Source organism: Mastomys coucha, unplaced genomic scaffold, assembly GCF_008632895.1.
Source record: "Mastomys coucha isolate ucsf_1 unplaced genomic scaffold, UCSF_Mcou_1 pScaffold18, whole genome shotgun sequence".
In the NCBI taxonomy this organism is placed as follows: domain Eukaryota; kingdom Metazoa; phylum Chordata; class Mammalia; order Rodentia; family Muridae; genus Mastomys; species Mastomys coucha.
This window is the reverse complement of record NW_022196900.1, coordinates 46,531,774-46,544,399: the sequence shown is the minus strand read 5'-3', so window position 1 is coordinate 46,544,399 and position 12,626 is coordinate 46,531,774. Positions and strand designations below refer to the sequence as shown.

The 12,626-nt window shown below is 44.4% G+C and overlaps 1 protein-coding gene across 4 annotated transcripts in view; it reads right to left on the bottom strand.

The window, feature by feature from the left end:
- Window positions 1-9,104, bottom strand: part of Dennd4c (DENN domain containing 4C) — a 95,320-nt gene extending 86,216 nt beyond the window's left edge. Inside the window, exon 1 of one of the 4 annotated variants that reach the window (XM_031377810.1) lies at window positions 9,006-9,104. The gene's annotated coding sequence lies outside the window, so the exon portion shown is untranslated. Of the gene's footprint in view, window positions 1-8,336; window positions 8,445-8,514; window positions 8,851-9,005 lie in introns of those variants that run through there. The other 3 variants (XM_031377811.1, XM_031377808.1, XM_031377809.1) reach the window with 3 other exon arrangements.
- Window positions 9,105-12,626: the final 3,522 nt, after the last annotated feature.

Here is a 12,626-nt window from a genome sequence, read left to right as displayed (position 1 = left end):
CCTTCTGCTCCACAAAGGGCTTATCTTAAAGACTGTTCATGTTGCTAACTCAGGTTATCTCTTTTATAAACCTATAAGCTACAGAAAATCCACTCAGATCCTCCTCTCATGGATCAAATAGACTCCATCCAGAAAAGTACATCTGCCCAAAGTTCCCACTTGCTACCTATTCCAAAGGGTAGGATTCCTCTGGGTTTCAAATGTACATCTTAAGAAAAACTTTTCTTTCTCCCAAATGTACTTAATCTTATTCTCTACCTATAATAATGTGTTTCAACATCTAGTCAAGTCCAGGTTCTTTCTACATCCAGGACAGCTCCAGAGAAGCAACCTTCAGATGTTCCATCTCCTTCCATAGTGCTCACTTCTTACTGGACCTACTCCTTCTGTCCTATCCTCAGACGGCTCCACAGACCCTGAACAGCAAGGAAGCAGCCAGCTCTCCTAAGACTGGACAAACATCCCCCATACCCATTCCTCTAGGTTCCCTATTCCTATTCCTGCTTAGCCATCACCTCTTTCTAATTTTTCTTTTTCTTTTTAAAGATTTATTTATTTTATGTGTATGAGTACACTGTAGCTGTACAGATGGCTGTGAGCCATCATGTGGTTGCTGAGAATTGAACTCAGGACGGCCCCACTCTCTCTGTTGTAATACTCTGTAGCCATCTTCAGATGCACCAGAAGAGGGCATCAGATCTCATTAAGGGTGGTTGTGACCACCATGTGGTTGCTGGGATCCGAACTCAGGACCTTCGGAACAGGAACAGCAGTCAGTGCTCTTACCGGCTGAGTCATCTCACCAGCTGCTAATTTTTTTTTCTTTTCTAACTAAACCAAAACAGGGAATGTTGCTATTCTGTCTGGACTCCACCCCCACAGTTACCTAGCGCCTGGCCCACTATAAAAGGGGCTGCTTGGCCCCTCCTCCCTCTCTTGCTCTCTTGTTCTCTTGGCTTTCTAGTCTCTCCCTTGCTCCCCCTATCTCCCCATTCCCTCCCCCCCCAACATGGTCATGGCCAGCCTCTACTTCTCTACTCTCTCCTTCTCTCTGCCTTTCTCTGCCTCTGCTACTCTCTTAACTCCCCCCAAGTCCCCATGCCCTAAATAAACCGTGTTCTATACTATACCTTTGTGTGGCTAGTCTCTCATGGGGAAAGGATGCCTTGGCATGGGCCCACGGAGACATCCCCTTCCCCCACACCTCCTGAACATATATTAATATTTCTTTCTCTTTTTATGATCACAACACTTCCTAGTTCTGATTGCTTAAAAACATACCCAGAAAGCCAGGCAGTGCTGGCATACGCCTTTAATCCCAGCACTTGGGAGGCAGAGAGGGACGAATTTGAGCCTGGTCTACAGAGTGAGTTCCAAGGACAGCCAGGGCTACACAGAGAAAAAAGAAGAGAAGAGAAGAGAAGAGGAGAGGAGAGGAGAGGAGAGGAGAGGAGAGGAGAGGAGAGGAGAAGAGAAGGAAAAGAAAGGAAAGGAAAGGAAAGGAATGGAAAAGAAAAGAAAAGAAAAGAGAAAAGAAAGAAAAAGAAAACACACACCCAGAGCCAGAAGGAGGTGTCTTACACCTTTAATTCCAGGACTAGGGAGGTAGAGGGAGATGGATCTTTGAGGTCAAAGGCAGCCAGCCGGGTCTACAGAGTTCCAGGACAGCCAAAGCTACAGAAAAACCCTGTCTTGAAAAACCAAAAACTAACCAACCAAGCAAGCAAAAAACCCACATGCCCAGAAGCAGCATCACCAAAAACAACAAACAGTACTTAATCTACTCCCTACAGTAACACCCAGGGGCAGGGACAGAATGCCACATGCAAAGGACAAAAGGCACTTTAAAGATTAATGGGGTCCTGTCAGTAGTCTCAGGTACTAGGTTAATGAGTCTCCCATAATTCAAACTGCGGATGATCTCTGAATCAAAATGTGTGGCAGAAAGTGGGGGCATGACTCAGGAGTAAACTGCATACAAAAAGACAAAAAGAATGGTAGCAATAGATTATAATTATAATACATTAAATTGAGCCCATTCTAGTTCTACAAAATGGTCAAAAGACTTTTTACAATAGAATGTCAAATGGTGTGGGTGGGAAGAAGGAATGATAGAAAATAACCATTTTATAATCACATATTCAGACTCAAGCAAGAATTAAGGAGACTTTAGTGTTAGCTTTCAAGCCTGGGACAAAGGGTTGAGGTGCCTATTTAACATTATCAAAGTGGACCTGGCTAACAGGTTCTCTCTGCATCCCTTTGTTTCAACCTAACATGGGATCTTCCTAGATAGCATACCCTGCCCCCTACCCTCAACTCCAGTCCAGTATGTGGACGGGCCTCTGGTCTTCCAGAGGCCCTTTCCTATATAATCCAGACATTCTGGTTACCCCTTCACTTTTGCGCCTCCTGGTTGCTACATCTGTTTCTCCTCTCTATTCTCCCTTCCCTCTTCCCCTTCCCCCTTTCCCTTTCCCTTCTCCTCACATGGCTCAGAGTCATGTCCACTCTGGACTCTCCCAGGTGTCCCTGTCTCTGGCTACATTCTCCTTTTTTATCTATAATAAACTTTCTCCTCCACCATACCTAGAAGCAGTCATGTCCTTTCCTTTTTATTTATGTTGGCATTCCTTCTAGCCTCCGCCCAACAGTTACCTGGCAACAGCCAGATAGGCCTAGCTTGCTATAAAAGGAGCTGTCCTCACTCTCTGAGTCTCTTCTCTCCCTTACCCCTTTTCCTTCCTTCCTCTCCTCTCCTTCTCCATGTGTTCCTGGCTGCCCCTGCCCTTCTGTCTTTCTCTGTCTACTCCCTTTTCAATTCCCCTTTCCATGCCCTAAATAAACTCCGTTCCACACTATACTCGGCTATGGCTGGTACCTCAAGGGGAAGGGGTGCCTCAGCATGGACCCACTGAGGCACCCCTCTCACCTCACATATACCATGCTCTATAAAACATCCTGTTTTGTTTTTTTTTTAAAACACAACAATGTCTTTTTCATTCAAAGAACACTGAGCAAAAGTCCACTAGAAACTGTACAGCTACAAAACGTTAATCTGGTGACACAAGATATACCTGGAACTCCAGCACTCAAAATGCCAAGTAAGACAAGAGGATCTTGAGTTTAAGGATGGCCTGGACCAATAAATATGGAGCCCTAGGCTAGCCTGGACTACAAAGAAAGATCATGTCTCAAAAATCAAAACAGGGTCAATGAGATGGCTCAGTAGATAAAGGCACTTACCACAATACCTGACAACCTGGGTCTCCAGGCCTCAAATGGTAGAAGGAGAAACCAATTCCTGCAAGTTGTCCACTGACCACCACTCAGATATCATGGCAACCATACACACATACACACAAATGTTTATTAAAAAAAAAAGTTGGGGGGGGCTGGAGAGATGTCTCAGCGGTTAAGAGCACTGACTGTTCTTCCTGAGGTCCTGAGTTCAATTCCCAGCAACCACATGGTGGTTCACAACCATCTGTAATGGGATTTGATGCCCTCTTCTGGTGTGTCTGACAGCTGCAGTGTACTCATACACATTAAATAAATATTAAAAGAAAAATTTACCGGGCGGCGGTGGTGGTGCACGCCTTTAATCCCAGCACTTGGGAGGCAGAGGCAGGCGGATTTCTGAGTTCCAGGCCAGCCTGGTCTACAGAGTGAGTTCCAGGACGGCCAAGGCTACACAGAGAAACCCTGTCTCGGAAAAACAAAAAAACAAAAAACAAAAAAGTCAGGGCTGGTGAGATGGTTCAGTGGGTAAGAACACCAACTGTTCTTCTGAAGGTCCTGAGTTCAAATCCCAGCAACCACATGGTGGCTCACAACCACCCATAATGAGATCTGACGCCCTCTTCTAGTGCGTCTGAAGACAGCTACAGTATACTTATTTATAATAATAAATACATTTTTTAAAAAGTCAGAGATGGCCCAGTGATTAGTTCTTGCCCCACAAGCAAGAGTTCAATGCCCAGAACCTATGTAAATTCTGAATAGGCTTAGTAGCTTTCCTATAATTCCATCTCTGAAGGCACAGATAGGAATCCCAGAATAATTGGGCTTCTGAGACTAGCTGTATGTGAGCTTTTGGTCTGATCCTGCCTGGAAAGAAAACAGTGGAAGGAAAATTAAGGAAGTTCCCTGTTATCAACCTCAGTTCTCCATATTCACACTCACATGCCTGTATGCACACCTTCACATGCATGTGCTTCACACATGTAAACACATATAGCACACAAGCACATGAAAAAGCAGGAAGCAGGAAGGGCAAGTGGCAGAAAGGGCTGGAGAGATGGCTCAACAGTTAAATACTTGCCACTTTTCCAAAGGACCCAACTTGAGTTCCCAGCACCACATCCTTCAGATCTAATCTATTCCTTCAAGATCCTCAGGTATCACTGAATGTACAAGCAATTTTAACAAAGAGAAATCTAGAGCAAAAAAAAAAAAAAAAAAAAAAAAAAAAAAAAAAAAAAGAAAGAAAGAAAGAAAAAGAAAAAAATCAAGAGCCAGCATGGTGGCACACACCTGTAATTCTACACTAGGGAATCAATGGCAGGCAGGAGGGTCTGGAATCCTAGGCCAGACTGGGATTGATTAGCCCAGCTATACATACATATTACAGTTCCCATATAATCTCACCAGTGCATAACCACCTCCACTATAAACACCCCCTACAGAGTGTTAGCTGTGTTAGTAACTGGAGAATGTGCTATGTCCTCACACTGTCATCTAGAGTCTCTAGTGTACAGGGTCCCTCTTGGTGGTATTAATTCTATGATTTTGAACAAATCAATAATGCACACATTTACTATTATAGTTTCACAAATATTTTCTGTGCTTTGCCTACCCCCCCTTTGTTGTTGTATTTCTTTTCCATACTGCTTTTTTGAGACAGAGTCTCATAGCCTAGATTGGATCTGAACTCATAACTCTCCCACTTCAGTCTCCCAAGTACTAGGATGACAGGCATGTACCAAAACCATACCTTGTTGTTCCTGGGGCTTTTTTTTTTTTTTTGCTTTGATTTCATTTGTCTAATTTTTTATTATTTATTTATTTGTGTATGTAGGTGAAGCACATGGTATATAGCACATGTATGTAGATCAAAAGACAACTTGCCAGAGTCCCTTTGCTCCTACCATGTGGGGCCTAGGGATCAAATTCAGGTCATTAGGGTTGGTAACAAGTACCTTACATGCTCAGCTGTCTCAGTGACCCTTACTTTGTTTTCTGAGACAGGATCTTGACTAGCCAGGCTGGCCTCAACCTCACTCTGAAGCTCAAGCTAGTCTTGATCCTCCTGTTGCCACCTTCTAACTACTGGGGTTACAGCATGTGCGTTCATGCCCACCTATATGATTCCACTTATTGTTACCCATTTTAGTGAAGGGCCACTAAATGTCTAAACTACATATATGAGCTGGAGGTATGACTTAGTGGTTGAGAGAATGTTCATTATGCATAAGGCTCTGAGTTCAACTTAAAAAAAATCATAGTTAACACACAGAAGTTATGAATGAGAATTACACTGCTTTTCCTCCACAGCAGTAATCCAAGCAGCAGCAGTAAAACAGGGAAAGATAAAAGTCATCCAATTTGAAAGGAGAAAGTATCTCCAGTTTTCTTAGCAAACACTAGGAATGTACTTGGGAAAAAAAAGAAAAAAGAAATATAAGAGCAGTTGGAAGTAAAATGAAAGTCTGAGCAGACCACAGTGAGAATGACCTGCAAGCCCTGCACTTGGGAACAAGAGGCAGAAGAGTTTAAGGTCATCCTCAGCTGTGGAGTAAGTTCAAGGTTACCTAGGCATTTACCTCTCCCAGCATTTAAGACAACAGCAAGCACAGCAAGTTCCAGGTTTCCCTAAACTATACAGGACTTTGTACTCTGCCCTCCCCCTCCCAAAAAAAAAGTAGGGATGCCTTTAGTCCCACACTAAGGCAAAAGCAGGAGGATTATAGAAAGTTCAAGGCCTTCTTCCCACAAATACTATTATAAATCTTAAATAATAAAGTATCTAAATTTGGAATTCCTTATACCATGATGCTAAAAGATCTCTTTTTCCTTGGCTATCATACATGACATTCCTCCCTGATTTTCAACTCTTTGGTGCTCTGTTTTGTTTCTTCTAAACACAGTGTCACCACTTAACCAGAGCTGTCTTGCTTGGAATGCTGAATAGGAAGGCTGACCTCACGTCTACACAGTCATCCCAGTTCCACCTTCCAAGTGCTGGGGGACTGCAAGTGTGCAACACCACACCTGGCTTTCCACCTACTAAAAAAAATTCCCACTCCACCGAGGCATCCCACTGATATAAATCTATAACAAAGACAATCTGAAAGAACGTATGGCTTGTGCAGAACAGTCCTTAAAAAAGGTAACACTTTAATTCATGCATTATGAAAACTTGTGTCCTAATTTTCTGCAAGCATTTTCTACTCAAAATTCAAGTTATAACAGGCATTCTGTTTTCAAATCAGAGCAGTCGGATGAGGGAGACAACGTGCCACTGACTCAGCTGCTTTCTTTTTCCCTTTACAACCTGTACTTAAGGTTCAAGAACAAGGCGAAAATGTAACTGTCAAAGTGAGCAGTAAAGCCAATATGGTATTTGTCTTAGCAGGGAACACCTGCTAAGACAAATTTTCTCATATGAAATGACATATTTCATATCTCATATGAAATTTCATATGAGAAAATTTTTAACTGGCAGATATATAAAAAAGCAATGGTGCCTTACTTACCATGCAAAACCCTTCACACATAAGTTACAAACTGCAGTTTACTACAAATGCTTAACGTGTTTCTTTAGAAAGATCTCCTGCCCAAATAACCATCCAAATCTGCCATCCTGAATTGTCACAGCCTACACAACTCAGCAGTTCCTTGTAATTTAAAACATTTGCTTTTAAGAATAGTCTCCACCCACAACTTTTCCACAAATTTCTTCAGCTACAAGCTCAAGTTTACACTTACAAAATGCTGGATTTATTCCCAACAGAGTGCACTCATTTACAAATTACACAGGAGTAAATTATTAAAATACAAAACATCAACATTTCTGGTACATCTTTTCTATTATTCAAATAAACAAACAATTACACACCAAGCAAAGTACTATTGGCCAAAAATCAAATGACATGGGATCATTTCACTAAAACTGGTAATAAAGACGATTAGATCCCTTAATCTCAATCCATTACTTTATAAATAGTAAATAGTCAAACGGGTGGCCTGAATAGCAGAAAACCTTTTGCCACTAACTATAAAAGCAATCCAGTAAGAGGCAGATCATGTTCATAAGCACAAATCTAAGATTATGTCTGAGATTTCTGAGTTCCCAGTCTTACATCAAGAAGGCAGTTTGCCAACTTTTTAACATTAACATTGAGAACAGAGCAGAAAATATAGCGGGGTTTTACGGTTATAATGACTGTGATAAAAAGTTTTCCTTTTGCAATTCTTTTTGAACAAAAAAGTCGCATAACGAGTTCTAGATCTGAGGTAGTCTAGTATATATATATATAAATGATTATCAAATCAAATCAAATGTTTACTGAAAACCTGGCAACAGGACACTACACCTAAGGATCTTTTCTAGCTTACTTCTCCTTAGCAGCATGGAGATAGACGGGAAGACCTATTTCTAGGGTTAACTGGACTCGAGTTTGCACACAATTAAGTAGCCTCAGTACATCAACTGCTCAGACTACAGTGCATGACCTCTCTAGACACAATTGCACAGCAAGTTGAGCTCTCAGTCCGGGGGGAGGGGGAGAATGACACCTTCTCTCACATTTGCTCAAGTAACTACGGTAACTCCCTTGAATTTTCCCGTGTGAAACCAACGAAATTTGAGGGGAAGGGGGGGCGCATTTTAAAAACTGGGTCATTCCTTATTTGTTCTCTCCAAGCACATTCTTCGGGAGGGAAACGGCCTATGAATCACAAAAAGGGGAGGGGGAAGACGTGACAGCATCTCCAATGCTTTAAAGTTACGGCTCTTACAAGAGTCAGCACTTAGGGGCTCATTAGTTGGCTTTATTTGAGTTTAGTCACCGCCGAGCTGAATGGAACCTTCCCATAAGTTATCCCCAACAAAGCAGCCCTAAACATCGGCCACGGACCGGCAGAGGAGGAAATGCCCTGGATTCACCTGCGGCACCTGCCTGCACCCCGGTACCTCCACCTCCGCCGCGTCCGCGAATCCTTACACTCCACCCTAGCCGCCACCGCTCAGCACCCCGCCGGCCGGGCCCTGGCCCGGTTCTCGCCTCACTCCGGCCGCAGAGGCCAGGCCCTGTCCCTGCACCGAGGCGAACCTGATGAGGCCCTCCGGCCACAGCCTCTCCGCACCGTAACCCGCAAGCTCTGGGGGACCTCCCGCCCGCTCGGCGACTAGGCCAGCCGGCCGCTCCCCTCTTCCCGCGCGGTCCCGCACGCTGCCTGAGCGGCCTGGCGGCGCGGGACGGATTAGGCTGGGCGGCGGTGCGGACTCACCTGCGCCGGCCCAGTCGGCGACTGTCCGACACCGTAGCTTCCTGGGGTGAGAAAGCGCAGGCTACGCGGCCTGGGCACTCTCCGCTGGCAGGTCCGGGACTCCGCTGGCCCCTCTGCGCCTGCGCCTCCGCGCGGCCGGGTCTCCAGGGGCACAGTCTGCAGGGAAGGCAACTGCCGACCGAGGGCCTCGCGGGCCGCGGGCGCTGCGGGAGGACCGACGTCTAGGTACTGCCAGCGGCGAGACTGTCCGGACCACAGACCGCCATGTTTCTGTTCCCTTTTCTTTTCTTTTTTTTTTTTTTCCCCTTCCCTTCCTTCCGCTCCTTTCCACCGAACACCACTTTCCCTCCCTCCGTTCCTCTCCCTTTCCTTCTGCGGGGGCGGTAGAAAGGACGCGGGGGGTGGGGTCCGAGGTTGGACCCGCCCCGCTAGAACCACGCCCCCATGGTTGGGCTCCGCCCAGAGGTTGACCCACGCCCCCAGACTCCTACCAAGTCTCGGGCCACGCCTCTGCGCTTGGGCTCCGCCCCGTGAGCGCCCTCCTCCTGGCAGAGGGACTCATTCTGGCCGACCTCCGGGTGCTCCTTAGAATCCCGACGCTGGCCTATGGGATCCCAAAGCGAGAGACCGCCAGCTCTCCGGGCGCTAGTTGCAGCCTTTCTGTTTGTTCTGCGTTTTTTTGTTTTGTTTTGTTTGGTTTGGTTTGGTTTTGCGGTGGCCCGTGGCAGGTGACTACCGCCTCTCCAGGCTTTCAAAGAATGAGAAAGTGACAGAGAATAGCTCAAGGTCAATGGGGAAAAAAAGCCAAGTGAGACTTGCAGTTTCCCTGTAGTAGAGCCTGGAAGTCCCACGCATCACTGTGTGACCCCAAAGTATGAGTGATACTGGAGGGCTGCCCTTTTTCTAACCCATCCAAAGGCCTCTAGAGAGACCTTAGCTGCTTTCTCTACTCTTTTTTTTTTTTTTTTTGATAATGCCAAACGTGTAACTCTTTAATTTAGATAACTTGCTGCCTCCCAAAGGTAACCTAGATCTAGAGGTAAACATTCTGAACTTGATGACTGTGAGCCTCAAGACATGGTGCTAAGGACTTAACTCTGGTCCTCGAGAAGAGCAGCAAGTACTCTGAAATACTGAGTCATCTCTTTAGCACCCATTTTTCAGTTTTGCAGGTACTGAAGAATGGAGTTGGAGAGTCTTCGCTGCAATGAAATTTTGGCAAAATATTTCTTCTGACTTGTTTCGTTTTGTTTGGCAGAGGGTGAGGTAGTTGGTGCCCAGGGTCTCACTATTTAGCCCTGGCATTTCCTGCGAGTCTTATTTGTAGACCAGGCTGGCCTTAAAAACTCACCCTCCATTGCTGGAATTAAAGATTTGTGCCACCACTTGGTGACAATTTTTTAAGCTATCAATTACAACTTTTTTTCCTCCTGGCAAAAGACAGATTGGCCTATGACCCGCAGCTGATTGAAACTGGAACTGATAAGATGGGGCGGGGCATGTAGAACAACAATAACTGACGGAGCCTGCCTTAATGAAACCCGTTTCTTTGTATGCTGTTAAAAAGTTCATTAAGCCGGGCAGTGGTGGTGCACACCTTTGATCCCAGCACTTGGGAGGCAGAGGCAGGTGGATCTCTGAGTTCGAGGCCAGCCTGGTCTACAGAGTGAGTTCTAGGACAGCCAGGTCTACACAGAGAAACCCTGTCTTGAAAAACCAAAAAAAAAAAAAAAAAAAAAAGTTCTTTAAGTTATTTTAAAGATCTGTGCATAACTGGTGAGCACCCATGTTCATAACGGTCGCTTTGCTGAGAATTACTCTTTCATCTGATCACTATTCTTGCTAACAAGTGTAATGTTAAGTCTGGTTGATGCATGCCTGGTTGTCTGTTTCTGAAGTTAACTGCAGGTTTGAAAAGTTTTTTGGCCTTTGACTTCTGTAACAGACGCCATTTTCCTAACCACATTAGCAGTCAGTATTGATTCAAGAAGAAACACTCAGCGATATGAATATGGTGCCATTAACAGTAGTTAGGGGTTGGTCTGGGGCCGTGGAAGCATCCTAACAGTCCAGACAGCAGAAACGTTAAGGACGTGTTCATAACTAAAAACCTAACTTGTGGACTTCTCGTACTTCCTCACCAATGTAAAAACCAATGCTTTCAAAAATACTTAAACAGAGCTATGGATTTAACTTAATGGGAGACAGCGTCTTTAGCTAGAGAGAGACCCTAGGTTGGATCTCTAGATATGGTGGCTGAATGTCTTTAGCCCTCAGGCACTCAAAGGGCCTATCCTTCTCCCCAGACCCATTCTTTGGTACTAGTAAATCTGAAGAGTGGATGCTAGAGAGATGGCTTAGTATTTCAGAGTGCTTGCTGCTCTTCTTGAGGACCAGCATTAAATTCTCAGCACCCCGTCCTGAAGGTCACAACAATCAGCTTCAGGGGATCTCATACCCTGTGGTACTTTGAATATGCTTGGCACTATTTGGAGGTATGGCTTTGTTGGAGGAAGTGTGGATGTAGCTTTAAGACCCTCCTCCTAACCACATGGAAGCCAGTCTTCTCCTATTGATCTTCAGATGAAGATGTAGAACTCTCGGCTCCTCCTGCACCATGCCTGCCCGGATGCTGCCATGCTCCTCCTGCCTTGATGATAATGGACTGTAAGCCAGCCCCAGTTAAATGTTGTCCTTAGGAGAGTTGCCTTGGTCACAGTGTCTGCTCACAGCAGTAAAACCCTGACTAAGACACAGCCTTCGTGGCCTCCAGTGTTACCCGTATGTACATGTACATATTCACCCACAGGCACACCAGCATACATATAAAGAAAAGTTAAAACTACAAGATCCTTAAAAAGCAATAAAGTCAGTGTGCTGGCTTTTCTCAACTGAGGCTCCCTCTTCTCCAATGACTCTAACTTGTGTTAAGTTGACATATAACTAGCCAGGACACAGGTTGAGCAAACCATGGAGAGCAAGCCATTCCTTAAGGCCTCTACATCAGCTCCTGCCTCCAGGTTCCAGACCTCCTTGAGTTCTTGTTCTGACTTCTTCCAATGATGAACAGTGATGTGGAAGTGTAAGCCACGTAAACCATTTCCTCCCCAAATTGCTTTTGGCCATGGTGTTTCATCACCACTCCAGTAACCCTAACTAAGACAGAAATGCCAAAACCTTTTTCTACTTAAAAGAGAAAGAAGAAAGAAAGAAAGAAAATTCAAAGAAGTCATTTTTTCCACATGATGAATTACAAGATTTGAGAAAAATCTAACTTTTTCTTAATTTTTCTTAATATTTTCATCATCCTGAAGTTTTACCATAATTTTTTCATCTCCATTTCCTTCCCAATATCTCCTAGAATGAGCTTGCAAGTCTTAACTTTCCGTCTGAGCCAGCTGTTCTTTACTTTGCATGTTCTTGATCACTCTTGCACATTCAGGATAAATGAGTTCACTTTGATGTTTAATATAGAACTATTTGTCTAGCCTTACTGAGGAACTATTTGCACTGAATAGTTGCTCAGGGAAAGAGAGTCCTTTTTTGAGGATCTTGCCCTTGCCAGAGTCCCATGTTCCAGTGGATTGATTGTCCTTCACCCATGGCCATATGGGCAGCACTAACTGGACAATAGAATATACTTATATTTGGGTGGGAATGCATAGGATCATTTCTCATTGTGTAAATTTATGAAACTCTAGAGAATAACGGCAAATTTTAATTTTAATTTAAAAAATAAATAGGGGCTGAACACATGGGCCCAAGATTTAGAGTACTCACTCTTCCTACAAAGAACCTGAGACTCCAGTTCTGGGAGACGCAATGCCCTCTTCTAGCCTCTGTGATCATCTGCACAAACACAGTGTACACACAAATGATCAGAAACACACATAAGTAACATTAAATGAATAAATTCTTACAAGAAAACAAATTATCTAAAAAGCTGGAAGAGAACTGGAGAGCCCAATAAGCATATAACCGTTATGATCATTATAGCATCAGAGTTTTATTTAAATGTATAGGTACAAGGATACATACAGACCAGGCATGGTGGCAAATGCATTTAATCCTGGCACTTGGGAAGCAGAGGCAGGTAGATCCCTGTGAGTTCC